This window comes from Peromyscus californicus, unplaced genomic scaffold, assembly GCF_007827085.1.
Source record: "Peromyscus californicus insignis strain IS unplaced genomic scaffold, ASM782708v3 Scaffold_13__1_contigs__length_99412109, whole genome shotgun sequence".
Classification (NCBI taxonomy): Eukaryota; Metazoa; Chordata; class Mammalia; order Rodentia; family Cricetidae; genus Peromyscus; species Peromyscus californicus.
In genome coordinates, this window is record NW_026294424.1 from 60,327,136 (window position 1) to 60,350,209 (window position 23,074).

Here is a 23,074-nt window from a genome sequence, read left to right on the forward strand (position 1 = left end):
AAACAGGCCCAAACATTCACTTGTTTGTCCAATATTTATGATGGGCATCTGCTAAGTACTACGTGCTGGGCTGACAATTCCCCTTTCCAGTCAGCAGGTGTCTCTGCAGGGAGAGCGCTGTTAAATTCACAACCATCTGAGTCAATGACCAGTGTCACCTCTGTTATTTAAAAGACTTAGAATCAGCTACTTACAGCAGCTACCAGGTTTGGATGAAGCCCAGCCTGAAAGTAGAGCTACGCGTGGATTTGAGGGTTGGGGTTCAGCAGCCAGGACTGATGTCACTGAGGCTGGAGATGAACTGATTTCACAGGACTGCACCTGTTACCACTTCCAAGGAGGCTCTCCTCCCTTACACAGGCAGTTGTCTGCCTCTCTCTCTGCCTGTAGCAGGATTGAGGCAACAAATCGGTCCAATGTGACAGCGAGGGATCTCCTGGCAGGGAGGTCACACTTGACAATGGCCAATGTTCTCTTTACTACTCTCCCAAATGTGTCCCCTCCCCTTCTCTAACTCTGCGCTGCCACCCTGGTCCCCACTGGTCATCTTCTCTCACTAGGATGGCTGTAGTCGTGTTTTCAAGTCTCCCTGCCTCCTTTCTTGTCCATAACAGACTGTTTTCATACAGTCACAGACAGGTCCCTTAGAACTGTTTCAGAGCTTCTCATGGTGGCACATGCTTGTTGTAATCCCTGCGCTAGGGAGATGGAAACAAGAGATCAGGAGTTCAAGGTCAGGCTCAGCTAGACACACAGTGAATTCAAGGGCAGCCCAGACTATGTGGGCCCTATCTTGAAAAAAAATACACAATAATTCCAAGTATATACCCATGCCCTGTGCTTAAAACCCTCTCATGGTCTTCCCCTGCGATGAAAATGAAGTCCACAAATACTTCCGGGGCCTCTGAGGTCACATGGGATCAGATCCCCACTCTTCTTCCCAGCCATTGCTGCAAACAGTTCTTGCCCTTCCGCCTCTGGTTTTCCTCTGGTTCCTGGAAGGTGTCTGCACTAACTGTTCCTCCTGGGGCGCCCTTTCCTACATCATTTACCTGGCCAATCTTCCCTCCATTCTTCAGATCTCAGCCCACGCACTGATTGCTTCAGAAAATGTTCCCAACTGGCAGCACCTTCATTGCTTACGATGATGGGTTTTTCCCAACAGCCCTTGCTGTGGTTTGGCACTACGCATTGGGATTATCACCCTCTTATTTCTTACTCACCTCACTTTACAGTGAGCTTTGTAAGCCAACAGTAGTCTATTGTTCTTGTGTGATGAAGAATGTAAGCCTGGCCACAGAGAGGCTTGGCATCTCTGTTCTCCAAGATGTTGGGATGTCCTGCCTCCCCAGGGTGGTGTCTGCTGGAGGCTTTGGATACTGCGGCATTAGCTCTACCTCTGCAGGTACCAGGGCTGAGCTCAACCCCTGGACCAGTCAACCCACACAATGGAGCCCTCATCAAAAGTCTGGCCACCAAGGCTGAGGTAGAGCTCTCTCCTGGTTGACAATATCCTGTGTTATTGTCACACAGCAAAATCATGTTAAGGCATGCTGTCTCCAACCTGCTAGGGTCAGAGCAAGTGCATGCTTCACACTGAGATCTGCCCCCACGTGCTTCCTCCTATGGATGACTCCAATCGACCTCCTTTATAATAAACTAGCGTTCAGTGGGTGCTGGCAGTCCTTCTGGGAGTCAAAGGTGGAAGTAGGTGGAGCCAGGGTTTACACTGTGAGCACATTTCCTGACACAGGATAATGCGTCTACACGAGTGGTTATGTTTAGTGGCTTTCGTCCTTTTACAGTTTTTCAATGACCATGTTATTGCACATGGCATAAATTAAGGGGCAAACACCCATCTCCAAACACCCGCTAGGAGCCTCTCAGGAGGCTCCCCCTCTTTCCCCAGGGCTTGACCTCCTTGCCTTTGCTTTCTCTGGCCCATGGCCCTGCGTTTGGCAATGGTCAGCAGTACTGGAACATTTGCTTTTGTGTGTGACGTGTGCTACATCAACTCCCAGCCCCTAGCATCAGTCACAGTACCTGCCTTATACAGCCCTACAAAAGATGCTTCCAGAATGGAGACTTATCTTTTCTCTCCAAGTACCATAGCAGGAAAAAAAAAATCAATTTTATTTCTTTCAGACCTGCATTTAAACTGGTTAATAACTGCTATAATGTGCAACAGACATAATCCGAGTTCATAGAAACATGGGTTCAGTCATATGTAAAATTTTGGTACTTAGCCCAACATGTTCCCTGATAAATAAAGAAGCCGTTACTGTAGTAACCGAGTGTTATAAGGGCGTACTCTATTATTCTGTTTTTTCTTTCTAAAAATAAAAACGTTGCCCAAAATTATTATCCTCTTTAAAAGCCTGACACGAAAATAAACTTGACATGATTTATAAAAACAGGGATGCAGATCACCAAACTCTCAAGTCATTGTACTTCCTAATTAGAATGAAATATTGCAGTTTATTTGCATAATATATTAAGGGGAAAAAACCCGCGGCTACTTATCTTTCCCTCCCCCGTACAAAGTTGACTGAAAATACAGCCAGAATACCAATAACCCAGGATACATCCCCAAGAAGCATGGCAGGGGAAAAAAAATCAATTTTATTTCTTTCAGACCTGCATTTAAACTGGATAATAACTGCTATAATGCGCAACAGATATAATCCAATTTCAATTTGTTTGATTAGATGAGTATAAACATTAAACAAGAAAGCCAGGGGATTGTCATAACAACGTTTACACTCTTAGCTCATTATAGAACAAAGTGTTCTCATTTGCTCCTGGAAAGCAAGCTACTAGGAAATATGTAATATGAATTTGAACTATCCTTAGGCACCATCCACAAAGATGTTTATTTTGCCTCAGCCAGAGATCAAAGCAGCTTTGAACCATCAGCCACTTCAACTTCTTCCCAAAGAAGAAAGGCCCGAGTGTTCCTGAAAACACTTGAGACTGTATTTAAGTATTCCCTTCCCATCACACAGCAAAACCAAAGCCCCACCCAGGCCGGTGGGTCTCACATTATAATGTGCGTAATGACTGTTACAAAGAAGGTACTGGGGGGTGGGGGTGGGTGAGCAGGCCTGGGGCGGAGTTCCTGCTGTATTATACAAGCAGCCCCCCCTTCTGGACCCACAAGAGCTCTGGAGGCAGGTGTCTTTTGGAGTGCACCTGAAGAAGACATTTCTAGCATAAGCACCTACTATGGTTGACCCGAGTCAAATGGCTTCCGGTGCCTCCCTCTCCACTCGGGAGCTCAGAGGAAGGTAACTATGCCTCCCTTGATTTTGGACCTCTGGTGCCTGAGCAGGACTCTGTAGGGATCAACACCTTTCAAACTTCCTTATGTGAAGGCATCCATCATCTGGGGATTGGCTAAAATGCAGAGGTCTGGGCCTGGTACACAGACCCCTGGTGATGCCATATCCTTATTCAGCTGATTATATGACTTTGAATAGCAAGACTCCTAGTGCAAATTATGCAAACGATGATCACAATTCAAGCAATGGGCAGAAAGGAATTTAGTTCAGATCTGTGAAGAACCCAGGCAATGAATGAACCAGGAATATTTCCAGTTCACAGGATCCTGTGCCTGAGTCGTTCATTCTCGGAAGAGTCTGTGGTCCGTATTTGCAGAAAAAAAACCACTCTGCCACCCCAATCCATAAAACAGAAACGTGGCTTGCATTTGGATTAGGACACGACCTTTATCAAGAAGACCTCTGGGTGTTAGCACATTATCTCAAACTCAGCTCTCTTACAGAAAGCTTGTCCCCTCCCCAAGACACTCTCTTGCCCGGTGGTCGAGGGCTTTCGCCTGTCCTGACCTATAAAACACTGAGACTCTTCATAAGAAATGTATGTTTACAACAAAAAAATCTTTGTATGTGGAAGAGTTCCAAGCCCTAGGCAGGCCGCACAGCTCATTTTCTTTATGCAATATTCAGCACACAAAACCTCCTACTAGACCAAAGACCTTGGGCAATTCTCTGGCATTCAGTAGACTATAAAGAGATTTGACTAGTCCCTCTACCCAACAGTTCTCATGTTCCCAACAGCCGGGGGAGTGGAAGATGGGGGGGGGGGCATATAAAATCATCCTCCTCTATGATTCAGAATCCTAACAACAATCACAAGCACTCAATTCCCAAGGTGCTCAGTCCAGCTTAGTCCCTCCCCTGCCTGCTCAGTCCCTCCCCTGCCTGCTCAGCCCCTGGCCTCTCTCCTCAGGAAGCCCCAGAAAGGCAGGGGACAAAGCCAGCTGCCTCCATGCTCACTCACAATGAACACAGGCAGGAAGAGCAGCAGCTGTTTGACAGCATCCATGATCACAACTAGAGAAAAGCCATGTCTGTATCTCTACACCAGAAATTCAAGCCTCACTTGATGCAGAGTACATGACTGGGAAGATGTAGGACAGGGGACGAGGGTAGAACACTGGAGTGTAGCCAGAGAAATTCTTTTTTTAAAAATATTTTAATGATATTATTTTTTGTGGGTACAAGTGTTTTTGCTGCATGTGTCATGTGCATGCCTAGTGCCCCAGGAGGTCAGAAGAGGGCATCGGGTTCCCTGGGACTGGAGTTACAGATGGTTGTGAGCCACAGAGTGGGTGCTGGGAATTGAACCCAGGTCCTCTAAAAGAGCAGTCAGTGCTCTTAACAGCTGAGCCATCTCCCTAGCCCCAAGATAAATGCTTGCATGCAAGGGAGCTGTACTTTCCCCACACCTTACTTATCACCATCTGGTTTCTGTCTCGATAATTTTACTTTTCCCAGAATGTCATATAGATGAAATTATATAGTATGTGGTTTTTATTTTATTTTATTTTATTTTATTTTATTTTATTTTTTTGAGACAGGGTTTCTCTGTGCAACTTTGCGCCTTTCTTAGAATTTGCTTTGGAGACCAGGCTGGCCTCGAACTCACAGAGATCCGCCTGCCTCTGCCTCCTGAGTGCTGGGATTAAAGGCGTGCGCCACCACCGCCCAGCCGTGGTTTTTATTTTTATTTAAAGATTTGTTTATTTATTATGTATACAGTGTTCTGCCTGCATGTATGCCTGAAGGCCAAAAGAGGGCACCATATGTCATATTAGACGGTTGTGAGCCACCATGTGGTTGCAGGGAATTGGACTCAGGACCTCTGGAAGAGCAACCAGTGCTCTTAACCTCTGAGCCATCTCTCCAGCCCAGTATGGTTTTTAAAGTCTCATTTCTGTCACTTAGTTAACTGTTAAGTTTGTTAGGAGTTCATTCATTTTAACTATTGAGAATTCTATTTGCAAAAAATTCCATTCCATTTTCTATTGTTTGGCTGTATCATAGCTTATCCATTATCAGTGAGTGGATATTTCTATTGCCTCCAGTTTGGGACAAGTTTAACTGAAGCTAATACTAATAAAACAAACAGGTAGGTGTGGTGGCACATGCTTGCAAGCTAAGCTCTGGGGAGGCAGAGACAGGAGAATCACAAGTTCAAGACCAGCCTGGCTACATACATAGCAAGACCTTCTTAAAAAATGGGTAGGGAATAAAAGGATGGAGAAGGTAGCTGTTAATATTCTGACCCGTCCCTTGGGGCTGTTCTTCATCCTGATGTAGAAGCCTCTTCTTAAGGAAAAACTCCGCCCCTTTCTCTCTCTCTTCCTCCATTACCATGAGGTGTGTACCCCTCGACACCTCCCTCTCTCTTTCCCTCTTTTTTCTCTCTTTTCTCCCTCTTTCCTATTTTCTCTTCATCTCTCTATTTTTTTGTTTTGTTTTGTTTTTCGAGACAGGGTTTCTCTGTATAGTTTTGGTGCCTGTCCTGGAGCTCGCTCTATAGACCAGACTGGCCTCGAACTCACAGAGATCCGCCTCACTCTGCTTCCCAAGTGCTGGGATTAAAGGCCTGCGCCACCACCGCCCGGCTCATCTCTCTATTATAATAAACCATTTCCTTGCGGATGCAGCATCTGGGTTGTGAATGTCCACCCGCCGCCCTGACGCCATGCCCGCATGGAGTCGGGTCGCCCGCCAGCCCGTCGCTGGATCTACCCAGCATGCCAGCATGGCTCCCTGCACGAGTGGGATACCCTGGCTTGGCCAGCAGGGGGTTTCCCAGGCATGCATAATTCATTACAGTAGCCTCTTTCTGGTGAGTATGGAGCATGCATCATGTTTAGCTGGAGTCTGGATGAAACACAGTTGGCTGCGCATCATGCTCCGGGATTCTGACTCCTTGGGGGAACTGTGGGTGCTCAGTAGCAAACATGGGCCCTCCAAAAGAGTAGTTAGTGCTCTTAACGAGGGAGCCATCTCTCCAACCCCCACCCCATCCCTTCTCCACTTTTGCTGGATGTTTTTGTTTGTTTGTTTTTGGGGTTTTTTTTTGGGGGGGGGAAGAGAAGAGGGGAAGGTACATCACTAAAGCAGACCTTACGATTTCCTTTCAGGAACACAGTAACCCAATTTCAGAATTTGAGAAAGACCTGACGTGTACAATGAGTCAAGATGAACCCGGAGGAGGCAAGGGGCCGCTCGCAGCCCCCTGTCTACTCTGATGACTTCTGACTGCACTGATGAGAAATTAAATGGGCTCATGACTTATTAACTGGATGGGGAAATGTATATTTAAATACTCCCGATCCATTCAGAAGACTAAATCAGTAATGCTAAACTCTCGATCATCTCCGAAGTTGAAGGAATATAACCCAGGGAGCTAAATTACTCACCCCAAGCAAAATTCTCTCCATTTACAGAGTGCTGGTTAGACCGAATGGGTCTTGTAACCACCAAAGGGCAATTTTACTCTTGGTCAGTCACAACTGTTAATTTTCATATCTACTTTTTATATATGTTACCTCCAACTAACTGCACCCACCCTCACTTTTATATCAGCCAGAAGGATGTTTGTACACTAATTACCCACTAGCCAGTGCTGGCTGAACAGGGCTTCAACCCTGAGGTGACTGTATTTTTTATCACAAGCAAAGATCCTTAACATTTTGGTGGGCTTTGCAGGTTTATGTTGCACAAATGTGTGATTATTTTTTTTCCCTTCTGGCCTTGTTGCATTTGTAAAATGTAAATAATAAAACCAGCTTCCAAATGTTGAGGTGAAGACTGAGAGAAAAAGAAAAACCAAACCAATAAACAATCAAAACAGGAAACACCTCTAAACTAACAGGGCACTTGGCAGGTGACAGACAGATGTCCATCTAGCAACCCAAACCTACAGCCTCTAGCTGGGCTGGCTAAAATCTTGAAGTGGGTTTTTTAACCAACACTGGCTGGCTTGTCTGCCCTGGCCCCCTGCTCTGGCAAATACCACACTGCCTTAACCCACATGACCACAGGAAAACCATAACTGACATTTCTTATGGGGTGGATTTTGTACAGGTAATGAGATTGGGGTGGACACTAGGCTTATGTTAGGCTCTAATCTCTTCTCAGAGCTAAGGGCAAGCAAAAACGAGACAGGTAAAAAGCAGATGTGTATGTTGACAATATCTCAGCACCACCCCTCCACCTCACCCCCCACCCCTGCACCCCCTTCCTTGATTGTGTCTGAGCTTAGGAGTCCCATAAGGTAATTAAGGTGTCTTAAGATTGTTTTCTGCTGCTTATAATCAATGATCTTTGTGTTAGTCACCGTTACTATAACAAAATGTCAGAGAAAGTCAACTGATGTGGTGGTTTGAAAGAAAATGGCTCCCAAAGCAAGAGGCACTAACGGGAGGTGTGGCCTTGTTGGAGGAAGTGTGTCACTGTGGAGGCGGGCTTTGAGGTTTCATATCCGCTCAAGCCACACCCAGTGAGACAGTCTACTTTGTGTTGTCTGCAAGATGTAGGACTCTTGGCTCCTTCTCCAGCACCATGTCTGCCTGCACGCCACCATGTCCCACCATGATGATAATGGACTAAACCTCTGAAACTGTAAGCCGCCACCTCAATTAAATGTTTTCCTTTGTAAGCGTTGTCATGGTCATGGTGTCTCTTCACAGCAGTAGAAACCCTAACTAAGACAACAGATAAAGAGAAAAGGCTCACTTGGCTCACAGTTCTGGAGGTTCTAGCCCATGATCAATTGGGGGAGTGCTTCCTTACTCATGATCAGGAAGCCAAACAGGGAAGAGTGGGTAGGGGCTCATCAGTTCATTTCAAGGAGACACCTTCAATGACCTAAATACCTCCCACTCTAAACCCCACTGCTTAAGGTCTCCACAACTTCCCAGTAGTGCCACCACCACCAGGGGGGCCAAACCTCGGCACATGGACCTTTCAGAGACACATCCAGGATTCCAACCTTAGCAATCTTTGACATCTCACTCTCCATGACGGCAAAGCCCTGTGTGTCTGAGGTGACTCTCAGCTTGAATAGCAAAAGACTCCAAAAGCATACACCAAGATGAGTGGCTATATTCTCCCCCAAGCCCAGGTCCAGCTGAGCCTCTGATAAGTGGTGGTGGTGGGGGGGGCACAAAAATGAGGGAGCTGTTTGGGCAATTTCAAGTTTAGAATAATGAGAGTCCCAGGTCCCAACCCATCCATAGGCTGCAGGAGAGTTTTGGTGATAGGTTTGGTGCTGGGGAACCGTGGGACCAGCTTGGGTTGCTTCACCCCCGTGAGCCTCGGTTGCCTTTGTGACAGTGACAACTGAGCTCCTCAGTCAGAGCCCAACTGGGAAAAGAAGAAACCACTCTAAGACTATGAAACAGAAGGAGCTTTGCTGGAAGTGGTAACATGGGTGAGGAAAGAGTTAAAAAGCGGGCTGGAGAGATGGCTCAGAGGTTAAGAGCACTGGTTGTTCTTCCAGAGGTCCTGAGTTCAGTTCCCAGCACCCACGTGGTGGCTCACAACCATCTCTAATAGGATCTGATGCTCTCTTCTCTCATGCAGGCATTCACGCAAATAGAATACTCATATACATAAATAAATAAATCTTAAAAAAAAAAAAAAAAGAGTTAAAAAGCAAGCAGGGTCCCATGCTGGTGGTCCAGGCCTGTAATCCAGTTACTCAGGCCGGGGGATTCCAAGTTCAAGACTTGCTTGGGCTATGAAGGGAGTTTAAGGTCCATCTGGGCAATTTGGTGAGATCCTGTTTCAAAATAAAATATAAGAAAGACCCGTTTTGTAGCTTTAGTGATAAAGCGCTTGTTCTAGATCCAACCAGCTGCAGCAGAAAGAGGAGGAGGGGAGGGAGGGAGAGGAGGAGGAGGATGAAGAAGAAGAGGAGGAGGAGGGGGAAGAGGCGACCATTGTTGCTTCCACACCAAGGGAATTCAGAGTAGAAGGAGTGGCCAGGACTAATCCAAGCAACCACACCAGGGCTGGCCTATGCAGAGGTGGCCTGTGCCCTGAGGAGACCCAGCTGCTGTGGGTGAGGCCACCTGTTGTTCAAATCTTAGATGGTCTTTTCATAAAAAACCCAGAGCCAGATATCAGGGTGAAAGCTGAAAGATCAGAGAAGCAGAACAGCTAGCCACTCATTCTTACTTCTATGAAATCCTCAGCCTAAAGAGAGCGAGTTCCTGTTTCCTCACACCTTATATACCTTTCTCTGCCCAGACATCACTTTCTGGTATTAAAGGCATGTGTGCTTCCCAAGCAAAGGCATGAGATCTCAAGTGCTGGGATTAAAGGTTTGTGCTAGACTTTTATGCCTGATCTAGTGGCTGGCTCTGTCCTCTGATCCTCAGGCAAGTTTATTAGGGTACACAATGTATCACCACAGCCACCCACCTAGGCTGAACCTGCAAACAGTGTGTAGGAGTCAGGACACAATGTGACCCAGGAACATGCCTGTGCCACCTCAACTCTGGACAGGAATCACCCATTATCCCCAGTGGTTGGCAATGCTATATCATTTGATGAGCGAACTAAGGAATGGAGTGGGTATATAGAAGTTGCCGGACAACACATTAAATGAGGGTAGACTGGAATTCAGCACCCAGAAACCAGGTTCAGCTCCTTTTTCTGGTACAGCAAACAAAACAAAAAGGTTACATTGTTTGGGGATGACATCTGCTGTTAGCCGTGCTTTAAAGATTTCACACTCCAGATTGCACTTAGACTGTTTCACCACCAAGGCTGTACAGGTAGGTGTTCCTGGTCATTCTGACACCCGCCCACCGCTTTGCACCCTGGAAGATACAAATTCAGGGCCCCTCCTGGTTCACATCCCGTTCCAAATGGAACACTTTTCCCTCTGCAAATATGGTCACCAGGGTCTGGGAAAACCCGACGGTCTGTGTATATCCATCCTTCATTGAGCAGCTGTCCATCAAGAAAGGCCTACAGTTTACATTGGGATGGTAAATATATTAGCTGCTTGTCTAAGGAAGGCTGGGGTCAGTCTGAGGTGATAGTACATCGTGGCGGGGAGACCCAGTGGTAGGAGCAAAGGGCATCTGGTCACACTGTGTCCACAGTCAGGTAGCTGACACAGTGGTGAATGCTGGAGCTCACACTTTCTCCCCTCCCCCCTCTATTTTTTTCCCCCAGTACCAGGGTGGATTTTTCCCCTCCTGGGGTTAAACCTCTCTGGAGAGGCTCTTACAGACACGCCTGTGTTTCCATGGTGATTTCTAAATCTAGCCAAGGTGACGGTGAAGATTAACCATCCCAGTGAAAATTCAAGAATTCCCCCCCCCCCCCATAAAAGTCATTGCTATCCAATGATTCTGGGAAGTCAGAGGGCATAAGGGCCTAATTGGAGTCCACGGTCACAATGCACATTCAACAGGTAGGCTTTGTCACATCTATACCATCCTCTTCTACAGCCTCAGCAGACAGGACTAACAGCAAAGCAACCTAGTTTTTTGGTTTTGCCAGCTTTCAAAGCCTCACATAACCAATGTCACTATTTCAGAGATAGAGTATAATCTGTCCTCAAGACTAGCACTGGGATAAAAAATGGTCCTAAAAATAAGGGAAATGCCCGAAGAGACCGTTTTTTTTTTTTTTTTTTTGGTTTTTCGAGACAGGGTTTCTCTGTGTAGCATTGCGCCTTTCCTGGAACTCGCTTTGGAGACCAGGCTGGCCTCGAACTCACAGAGATCCGCCTGGCTCTGCCTCCCGAGTGCTGGGATTAAAGGCGTGCGCCACCACCACGCCCGGCCCCGTTTTTTTTTTTAAAGTAAACTAGGCTATGATTTTTAGATTCTAAAGGCAGACAGTGAATATACTGTAAAGTTAACCTTTGAGGAAGAAAAATGGCTTCCATGTTTTGAGGTTTGTACCTATATATTGGAGGATTTAGTAAGGCAACTCCACATAGTTAAAAAGGAGGTTTATTTTGGGGGGTAACTTACAGCCAGTAAAGGGGTTGGTTACAGAATCTGGGAGAGGTGAGGTGCAGTCCAGCTGGGTTCTCTGGATCACCAGGAACCTAGAGCACTGGCATGTCTGGATCTTGGGTCTTAAGGGCTCACATCTTGGCCCCGCCTCAAGGGCAGGTCATAGGTAGGCATGACAGTTACCAGAAGCCTCACTGGGGATAGTACTTCCAGGTCAAAGCTGGAACAGCTACCCACTACACCTGTATATCAGGGTTTTTTTCTCTATTATTAATATTAATCATTTTGAGATATGTTTCACTATGTCACCTCAGATGACATAGAAGTCACTATGTAAGCAGTCTAGCCTTGACCTAGAGGTCACCTTAACCTTCTGAGTGTTATTTTCTTGCCAATTATACTACTGTTTATTCTTCTTGGACCTATTACCTATAAAGATATATTATCTATAGTATTTATCACTTACAGTTTATTGAAATTCTTGAATTCTAACATACAAGGCCCCCATGTTAATTTAGAAATAGAAAAGTACAGTTGGGTGTGGTGATGCACACCTTTAATCCCAGCAGAGGAGGAGGCAGAGGCAGGCAGATCTCTGAGTTCGAGGCTAGCCAGGTCTATAGCATGAGTTCCAGGACAGACAGGGCTACACAGAGAAACCCTGTCTCAAAATGAATAAATAGATAAATAAAATAAAATGAAAGAAATAGAAAAGCATGAGGTGGGAGGGAGCCCCTGCACACCCCTGTGTGCCTGTGTATCTCCTAAGATGAAGCATCTATGAACACATGTGCACTGCACTGCCCAGGCTTCCAGGTTCCACACCAGAGAGAAAGAAAATCACATGTCTAAGGACGTAAGACATCACATCGTACTATACGTCATTTGGAAGAAGACACAGCTCTCTAGTAAGAGCTGCTCACCCATGAAATCAAATAATCCTCTAGGAAGGGATGATGAATTAGTTCATAAACATTGTATGTTTTTAACTGGCCTGGGAAAAATCATGTAGAGGAGGCACAGTAGGAACCTTATTGGGGCAATATCCCATCTGTTGTGTTGTGGGATATTTAATCGGACTGTAAAACTCTGAGACTTTGTTAATAAAATTAACTCTGGATCAGGGGGTGAAGCCAGCAACTAGCTTGACAAGAATTAGCCATAGAGAGGATGGAGGACCCAGGAAGGCAGATAGAGAGACATACAGGAAGGAGGAGGGAGGGACTTAAGAGATTCATGGTCTTTTTGATTTTGGGACAAATGAAGAGATACTCTCTTGCTGTATCTCTGGCCAAAAAAGGAAGGTCAGCTGGTTGCTTCTCAGCTTCTCTGATCGAGCAGATGTTCACCCTAACCATCTGACTCCTGAGTCTTTATTGGTAAACAGAATGATAGAGAGAGACTCAGTTAAAATCTACATTTGGTGGCCACAGCCAACCCCCTGCCGGTGAGACCCAGAAATCCCGACAGGTCATGGTCTGAGCAGCAGAGTGCTGACTCTGGGGCAGAGGGTCGAAGATGGTAGTTAAAATATCAGTAGGTTCAGGTGTGGCCGCTAAGCTGACAGAAAAAACATCACTCTAGCCCACTGCACCCAACACCATGGTGTAGATGGGTTGAGCATTCAGTGTGCTGTGGGAAGTTTGGAATGTTCCTTATTATCACACAACTCCACTGCATGCTGGCTCTAAGGCTTCCACCTCTCCCTAGAGGTACACAGGGTGTAAGCTGTCCAGAGTCACGTGGGCACAGAAAGACTGGAATCTACCAGACCGCATCTTACCGCAGTGATGATCACAGGTAGCACCCTGAGGAGGGAGTGGGAAGTGGAAGAGCAGAGCGGGTCAGAAATGGGAAAGAGAGCATGAGGGCCCCCCCACAACAACAATGACCCCAGCTCCCCCACCTCTGGCACTGACAGGTAGGTTGTCCCCTGAAAGGAACAGTGGTTTTGTAGATGTGGTCAGGGTAAGGATTCTTATGGGTAGAGTTATTACCCAAGGTGGCCCAGAGGCCAATCATAAGTGTCCTAACAGAGGGGCACAGGGAGATGGCCCACTGGAGGAACTCAGGAGCTGTGGAGGTAGAGGGCCGATGTGACACAAGCCCCAGGAAGGAATGCTAAACAGCACGCAGAAGCTGGAAGGGGTGAGGGGCAGGCTCTTCCCTTGAGTCTTCAGAACAGAGTCCACCCCTTTGACTCGGTTCGGTGAGGCTGACTGACCCCTCTGACCTCCAGACAGGGGGTGAAGATGAATTCCTGCTGCTTTCCGCCAACGAGTCTGTGGTAACTGGCTAAGGCAGCTGAAGGAAACACATATGCTGACCTGCTGAATGTACACTAGGTGCCCTCTCAGCTTTGGCCCGTCCTGGCCAGGGACTGCCAAACTCCTCATCTGAGGATGCTTTCATCGTCCTCAGCCTAAGGCGACTGTGTGTTCTTATTGATAACTCTGCAGGTGTGGGTCCAGCAGTGGGCCAGCAGTTAGCAGTCAAGGTTTCAGACCAGGTTTGGTGCAACACTGAACAATTCACGTAAAACTTCATTTATAATGGGGTACAACATGTGCTAAGTTCCTGCAAGGATTAAAAATGATCAAATAGACCCTCAGAAAACCGCAAAGCATGTCAGAACATGCGCACAGTCCCGATTATTCTCTTCTCAGTTTCCCCTTGGTTGGACTTTCCAATACTTTTCAAGCATTGACTCAAAGGACTGTGTCATATTGAGTCACATACAGTACAACATAAGACATGGTGCTTGCCTGTCAAGGGGTTTACAGCCTAGCTGGGGGGGCCTTCACACCCACAATGCTATGATAAAAGAAGGTGGAAAAGATAACCACGAGGCTGTGGTGAAGAAAGACCTCACAGGGTGTGATACGAACACCCAGCTCCCCAAAGGAGCATCACCTTCTAGGCAGAAAGTTTTAAAGGACAGTTAACACAATACTCTCAGTAACTATGCAAATGCAAGAAAGTGGCATCTCCATCCAACCTCTTCAGTGGACCTAACCCTTCAGTGGACACTTGACAGAAAAGATGTTGCTTTAAATCATCAAGATATTTCGGTTTAGTTGTTACTGCAGCATATGCTAGCCTGTGCTGACGGATACCAATGCTTACAGAAAGACTATGGAGGAGATGGAAATAGGACTCGAGTCATAAGCACAGCAATGTCACATGACACTTGTACAGCGCTTGAGAGCTAGATCATAAAGTGCTTCACGGGACTTGAAGACTCATAGACTTGCTTGAGAAAACCCACTCGGTACAATCCGTCCTCTGAGGGCAGGACTAGGAAGCTCTCGCTCATGCCTAAACTTGGAGGTGCCAATCCTCCCAAGATATGGATGGTTCACAACAAAGGGGTGGAGGAAAGAGAGGGAGGGAGGGGAGGGAGGGAGGGAGAGAGAGAGAGAGAGAGAGAGAGCGAGAGAGAGAGAGAGAGAGAGAGAGAGAGGGGAAAGGGAATTACATGGCTCGACACCTTGAGGTAGTAAAGAAGAGAGAACTCCAACTTTACCCCGCGTCACTTCGAAGTGTATAGGAACAAACGTGGTTGACTTACAATGATACAAGCACAAAAATACATCGCCCCCCTTCTGCACCGTGAAGAGCACGTCTAGTCCCCTGACTCATTAGCAGGCTTCTTAGGTACAGTCTCTCTGACAAGAGGTCCCCAAGGCTTAAGAGGATGATTAGCAGTCTTATGACCTAAAAACTTTATGCTGGGAGATATAGCTCGGGCAGCCAAGAACTTGCCCAGCAAGTGCGCAAAGCCCTGGGTTCAATCATCAGCACCCACAAAAAGTGAAGACTAAATAAAAACTTGCCAATGGGGAGCAAATTTGGAAGACAAGGCATACACTATCCATCCCCATCTTTCATTTGTACAGTACAGGCAGCTTCCCAACCTTCTCTTATTTTAAAGAAACTTTTTCCTTTGCTTTCAACCCCCAGCTTAGTGAATTTAATGAATAGTATTAGGTTTTCTATCTTTCTTATAAATATCTTTCTACAGCCTCCATTACGTCAATAAAAAAAGACAAAGCAACTATTAAGTTAGAGGGGAGAGAGAGATAAATCAGACCATTTCCTTTTAGGCACGAAAGGGTCGCAAGACAATGACTCCGGGGCCACTGAATTTGTAGGGGAAATATATTAAGAAATTTCCCCTCCATCTGTTACATATAATGCTTTTAGTAATCGCTGCTTATCTTTGAAATGGGATTCCCTGAGTGGCAGCGGAAGCTGGAGTGCCGAGCACCTCTGGAGCGGGGGCCGAGCTTCTGTCATACTTTACTGTTTCTCTAATTCACGTAGAAAAGCCAAAAGTGTCACTTGGATTGGCCAATAAATACTAACTGGCTGTAGGGAGGTATTTTTTACCTTTGCTGTTCGTTTTAACTGCTCGGAGAACTTTCCAGGGAAAAAAGGGAACACCCTAAGACACTCCTGTTTCAGATCACTTCCCCACTTCCTGACCCTGGAAATGGGCATGTCAGAGGAAACTACCTGAAACACCCTGGATGATGTACTTTAAATTGAACGATGGGGCATTATAACCATGCTCTGTTTATTTTATTAAAATTGATATTTCCACTTGCTCTTCCAGAATGAATCAGTGGGCTTATAATAAAAGGCAACGTGTATTATATCAAGTCTTCATATTTTCAAAAAAGTAAAAACTTAAAATCGAGTGGAAGGCAGAGGAAGGAATTCAAAAAGTCAACAAGGGTGAATGTTGGAAACCCATTCAACCATTTTCTGGCCCATGGAAATGGCCGTGTCTGTGGTTCCATGCACAAAAAACTCCTATGACTGAGAAGTCTACTTGAAACTTCCTTGTAGAAGAGGGAAACAGCAAACTATGTAATATTCACTAATAACCAAATTCTCCTATGCAAGTTCTTTAAGAGACAAGTGTTTTTCTAGAAACATTTCAAAGAAATGTGCACTCCAAGTTTTCAGTTCCTGGGCCACTTTACAATGTGAAAGGACATCTTCTGTGATGACGTTATCAAACAAGTAGGGACTTTTCTTCATAAAAGTTGGGGTCTCTAAGAAGCAATACTTTGCCAACAAGAAAAAGAAGAAGGAGAAGAAGAAGAAGAAGAAGAAGAAGAAGAAGAAGAAGAAGAAGAAGAAGAAGAAGAAGAAGAAGAAGAAGAAGAAGAAGCAGCAGCAGCAGCAATGCTTTGCAAGAAAGTCACGGGACAAAGGTACCAGCAGATCAGAGTCTCAACAATAATTCCTTTGCGACCCATACCAGATGGTTTAAGTTAGAGCAGAATCAATGTTTTTTTAGTATTTTCTAACTCAGCAGAAATCTGGGATCAGTTTGTGGTTCACTTTCTGAAGCCAGAAGGTGTCTGATGCTCACAAAGATCATGTGTAGGACACCGTCAGAGCCTTCAAAGACTGAGGCAGATGTTGGGGCTCTCTCCCAAGAACAGGGCATGGCAGACAGTGGCTTCTAAAATCATTTGGGCCTGGGAGCCCTTTTTTCCTTAAGCACCAATATTGAGAAGGATGATACTCAAGCTCAAAAACCTTTGTAGGAAAGTTGACTGGAGTTGGTGTTCTTCAAGCTGTGACTCCTCGGTGGCTACCAATAGCACGTATGAGTTAGAGAGACGAGCAAGAAAAACAAGAACAACAAAACCCCAAAGGCCCAGCACTCCTGGAGGGCAAGCGCCGCTGTATTCCAGTTTGGTTGGTTACACGTGAGGAGAGGGAGAGGGGGAGAATGCTGGGTCACAGCACAGACGCAACTCCTTACAGGTCACGGCAAGGAAACTTGAAGAGCAATACACAAAAATCATGAGTAAGTATTAAAGAAGACAGGACTTCCTATGACCTTAGAGTAACTATCCTTGTACAGTCCGTTTGCGTGTGAGAAGAAGAGACACACACTTACACTGTCCTCAGCGGGGCTGAGGGAAAGTGTCCCTCCACTGCTGCTGTGTCTGGGGGTGGGGCGTGGGGGTGTGGAGACGTGGTGGCATGTGCAATCTAGGGAAGCAGGCGTCATGAAGGGTCCTTGGGGAACGAGCGGCTGGCAGGCATGGGTGTGTGTGCTTGTAATCCTAGCACTCTAGAAAGCTGAGGCAGGAAGGTGATGAGTTCCAGGAGGAGAATGAGTTCTGAGCTAGCCTGCGCTACCTACTATTCCTACAATCAAGATATTGAAAATGCCTCTAACTCCCCGAAATTCTTTATTTTCCCCAAAGGTTCTTCTAGTCCCTTTATAATCCCCACCTTCTGTCACCACTGGGTAGTTCATCTTGCCTTTTTCCCCCCTAAGAATTTTCTATTAACAGAGCCATACGGTATGTATTACTTTCCTCGGTGTGTATGGGGGTCTTGTTTCTATGGTTATTTTGAGAGTCAGCATGTTGCTGTGTGAATCAGCAGCTGGACACTCGTGTCTCTATTCACCAGCTGGACACGGCTTTGGCTACTGCTCTACCCCCGAGAAGCCAAAGCTGGGTAGGTGCCGGGTGGAGAGACGTAAGCGCTAGCACAGGTCCCTACCCGGAAGGCGCATAGGTGGCTTTCCACTCCTGGCCACTCGCCCTTCCCCTTGGGCTCTTTCCTCCCAGGGTTCTCTCCGGAAAACAGCCAGGAGACAGGCATGGCCGGTCGGAGTCACAACACAGAACGTGGAACGTGGCACCTGTGGGGTCTTGCCCCAACGGGAACTTAGGTCACCTGTGAAGAGGTGCCCTGGAACCGAGGAAAGGTAAGTGCGCTGCCTTCCTCTTACCCTGAGACAATCAGATGCAGCGGGGAGTCAAGTCAAGCAAGAACTCGTTTATTGTTAGGCAGTAACAATAAACTCTTTTATAGCAAAAACCTCAGAACCTGAGGAGGGAGTAACGGATCCGACCAATCATTTTAAAGGTCGCCCTATACTCATTTCCTTGTTGTTTATGCACTGACATCATCTCCTGATCTTAGTATCTTATCTCAGCATAAACAACTTGAGCTAACTTCCTCTCGGCACCATTTGTATCTAATCTCTATGTAAACAACTTAGGCTAACTTCCTCTCCGCACTATTTGTATCTAATCTCTATGTACACAACTTAGGCTAACTTCCTCTCCGCACCATTTGTATCTAATCTCTGTGTACACAACTTAGGCTAACTTCCTCTCAGCACCAATTTTGTAGCTCATGTATGTCCCACAGCACCTGGATTCTAAGGTTGTGAACTATGAGGGAGTGAAGGCATGATTCTCTTGTCCTTGGAGAGGACAGTGAGGCCAGAAACAAGGGCCGGTAAGCAGCACGACCTTGGTGACCTAAGTGTGATGGATGACAGCAAGTGATTGGCTGAGAATTCTTTAAGGTAGAGTATTCATAAATTCTCACTTTTCTCTATCAAAAGCCAACTCTTACAGGTACCTGCTCTGATTCTTACATACCCAGCCTGGCTTCTTGAGAAACTCAGGGAAATACCATGCCATCCTGGGGGCTCTGAAACATGCTGGTTTTTGAAGAGCTTTCAGATTTCTCTGAGGAGCTCCATGAAGGGATTTCAAATCATTTGCCACCATCACAGAGGACCAGAAAGTCACAACTTTACAGAAAGTCAAGGTCAGAATAACGCTAACCAACCATGTTAAATTTCTTTCCAAAAAAAAAATTTTTTTTTTCTGAGACAGAGTCGCACTATATAGTCCTGGCTGGCCTGGAGCTCACTATGTAGACAAGTGAACCTTAAACCCACAAAATCTGCCTGCCTCTGCCTCCCGATGCTGAGATTAAGATGTGCACCACCACATGTGGCTCTGTTGGTTTCATGGGGTCTCATGGACCCCAGGATGACCTCAAGCTCTCTCCGAAGCTATGGGTGGCTTTGAACTAACCTTCTTGTAACCTTCTTGCCGCCATTCCTCAGAGCTGGGATGGCAGGCATATTCCGCCCTGGTTGATTTACACCGCTGGAGATTCCTCACAGGGATCTGTGCACACTAGGTCAGCACTGCACCAACTGAGCCATAGGACCATCTCTAATATCTCCTATCTTTTGTAAGATACTTATCATTTAATAAGCATATATATATTTCAAGGACAATTACCATGTTACTATAGTAGCATAGTGAGCAATGCACAACATGTGTTGGACAGCACCTCTGCATTTCTGCTACCAGAGGGATGATCTCTGCTGCAGATGGAGGGATGGAGAGACCAGGACACCGAGTAAGGGCCCCTAACCGTGCAAGCAAAGAACCACGATTGGCTTGCACATGGGACTTCCACTTCAGTTCTTTTTCTTGACCTGCTCTAGCTCCCAGAACTCAATTGCTCACAGTGGTCCTCTCTCTCTCTGAGCTCAATCGGAGGCTCTCAAACCCTTCTTCCTTAGAGGCTCCCCAGCCAGATTATGTTTTCACTCACTGCATTCAATAGGAAGCATTCAATCTCAGGGTGATTACATTTGACTTCAAAGCATTCAAGGTGACAAGTGGTTTGTGAAAAGCAGCGACTGAACATTCATTGGCATGAACACCAGGCTTAGGGCATGCACAGCCCTTCCAGGACCTAGTTCCCAGCTGAGTGTCTGGGACATGAGCCGTGATCGGAGCTCTGCTCTGCTCACAGTAGCTCCAACCTTCTCCGCTCTTAAAACACTCATCCATGTCTATGTGAGTGGCTCAGTCCCTGCTCCAACCAAGACTACTCCTTGGAATGCTCCAAGATGGTGCCTTGAAGACTGGTTCAGAAAATGGCCATAACCAAGAACATCGGATCTCCTTCCCACTGCTTCCAGAAAGGCTGACTCATCACTTGGCTCAGGACTGAGGATTTGAAAGATGGACGTTTTTCAGGGAACCTCGAACTTGTGTGCATCCTCTAGAAACAGCAGGGCGAGGCCCCTGGCTGGTGCTAAAACCCGCAGAGGACACCGGGGAATGAGCAGAGCCAGAACCACCCAAACGGATGAGGCACTTCCCACAAGGATTTGGCTTCTATGCCACCATCAGGGACAGTGCCACCTGACTGATGTGATTGAAGATGCCCACCTGAATTCCCTGAGGGCAAGTTTTCTAGGAAATCACTTCAATGTCTTTCCTTAAAGGTTATTCTCTGCTCCAAATGCATCGAGCACCTCAGTGTGATTAATGGGAGGCAAGGATGGTACTTGTGAAGAGCTATACTATGCCTACAACGTGAGTCAGTAGACTGGCCAAGAAAATCCTGATGCCCCTGCTTATCATGAGGCCATATTAAAAAGATATTAACTCTAGAGGTCACGATAATACTGTGGCACAGGGGGAGAATTATTATTCTCTCTCCAAAGACTTCTCTCCCTGAGGCATGGCAGCAGACACCCCAGATTAAACTTTCATCAGCAGAGCCTGGGGTTCCATCAATCTTTCATTACTGTCTGGCTCACAGAATCCTCAACTGGATGGCATTAGGAAACTGTCTCCGATATGGAGATCCAGCAAATTACATCTAGGAGAAGCAATGCTGTCCAAACAAAAATATCTATCTATCTATCTATCTATCTATCTATCTATCTATCTATCCATCTATCCACACACACACACAAAACTTTCAGATTAGCTAAAAAAAAAAAAAAAAGCTAAAGGTGGGGTAGGGTCAGGGTAGACCAGATGGCCCAGTGGTTAAGAGCACACACTGCTCTTGCAGAGGATCTGAGTTAGCATCCCAGCACCTACATCAAGTGGCTCACAACTTCCTCTGCCTCCCGAGTGCTGGGATTAAAGGCGTGTGCCACCACTGCCCAGCACCCTTCCCCTTTCAAAGGCAATTATCTCATGTATTTTGTCATAGTGATTGAAAGCTGACTGATACCCTGCCCAATATGCACGCTGAGTGACACAGTGTGGTATAGCTAAACAACAGAACAGTCACAGCCATGCACTTAACACAACTCTCCCAAGTGTTCTGTGCTGGAGTTTGCATACGAAATGTCTCCCAAAGGCTCCTACGCTAAGGGCTTGGACTCCACCCTGGGCACAAGTGGGAGGTGGTAGAACCTTTAAGAGTGGGGCCTAGTGGAAAGACAAAAGGTCACTGGGGGCATGCTCTTCAAGGCATATTAAGACCCTGGCTCCTCGTCACCCTCTTTGCTTCCAGGCCACATGTTTGTTCCATGAATGTGGAACTAAGGCTTATATAAAAGCAACAGGGCCAAATAATCTCAGGCTAAAGCGAACCTTTCCGCTCTTTAAAGGGGACGATCTCGGGTATTTTGTCACAGTGATGGAAGCCTGACTGGCACCTCCCCCACAACATCACAGACTGTACAAGCAGCTGTCTCCTTCAGTCTGTACCAGTTCATTTGTCACTGTCAACAAAGGCCCCCACAGGACCACCGAGAAGCAGAAACAATACCAGTTATCTGAAAAGAGAGAAAGAATTGCCGCTGGTAACTCAAAGTCCTTGAAGAGAACATCAAGAGATGCTCATGAGAGCAGTCATTCAAGACAGGGCTCTGACCTGTGACACATAAAGATCTTATTAGTCATTGAAATCAGAAAAGAGCTACATAAAGCATTTTCTAAGAAGAGGTCTGCCCTACAAACCACACCCAGTTCCACAGGGTACATGTTCAATCTGAGTAAGAAGGGAGGACCAGTTACTAAAAAGCACATGTACACAATGCTGTTGATGGCTGCTATTAATTATGGAAAAATTTTATCTTCATTAGAGTGGGCCCAATGGGGTCTCCACTTACAGTCATTATTTACTGAATGCAATAAAATTTTTCTTAATAAACAAACCCTAGCAATTTAGCGTTGCCACTAATTTAAACAAATGAGTGTACTACCTTGAGCAGCCTTTTCCAAAGTTTGTTTCATGTGAATGTATTTCCATGAAGGAAACCAGTACATATCCATACCCCTTCTTCCAGCCTCCCCCTGCCTCCCCCGCCACATACAAAGGCTTGGTCCTCAAAGTAAGGCCTAGAGGAAAGTGTTCCGGTCATATAAGAACATGACCCTGATGGGGACCCTGGGACCCTGGCCCCCATTTCTTTCTCCCCCTGGTTTCCCAGCCATGATGGTGGAGACAGCTCCCTCTACCACATGTTTCCCTCAAGGTTTACAGCCACCTTACACAGTCCCAAAAGGTATGGTGCGAACCGACCATGAACCATAGTACCCTTTTCCTTTAAAAAAATTGATTACCTGAGACACTTTATCACAGCTACACAAAACTGACTAGTATTCCAGTGTAGACACAGAGTGTTCCAGTGTAGACTGCAGTACAAAGCCTCAGAGTGAAAAGGGTCCAGAGTGTGAAAGGACCTGTCACTCTGTTTAGCAGTTTCCCAGGTGTCTCTAGACCCGAAGTCTAGACTCTAGACTTAATGCCTCAACCCTTTTGAAGGGACTCTAGTCAGCCTGAGTACGGCAGGCATGGCTCTGGCAGGCCTTGCCCTTCTCCCATTCCCTCTGCCTTGCTAAAAACCGTTAGATCACATCCCTAAAGCTAGCCACCAAGGTCTATTCCCTTACTTGGCCACGTCCTCCTCCTGAGGCTGACTACCAAGGTCCAGCTATCAAAGTATTGAAGTCCAACAACCAAAAGCCCCCCTCGGCTCACCTAATTAACACGACCAATTAAAATTAAACACCTCATCCTGACACAGGGTTTTCCCTTGTACCTTTAGAAACCACCAGTTGCCTAAGGGCCACGTCTGTCTCCCTTGACCTCTATCTCTTGTCTTTGTCTCTTATTCCCTGCCCTTTGTCCCTTGGGGGAGGGAGAATAAATCTCCTTTGT

At 46.3% G+C, this 23,074-nt stretch overlaps 1 protein-coding gene across 6 annotated transcripts in view; it reads right to left on the bottom strand.

The window, feature by feature from the left end:
• The window catches only part of Apbb2 (amyloid beta precursor protein binding family B member 2), a 210,769-nt gene that overhangs the window by 37,111 nt on the left and 150,584 nt on the right, over positions 1-23,074 (bottom strand). The gene's annotated exons all lie outside the window — the stretch shown is intronic.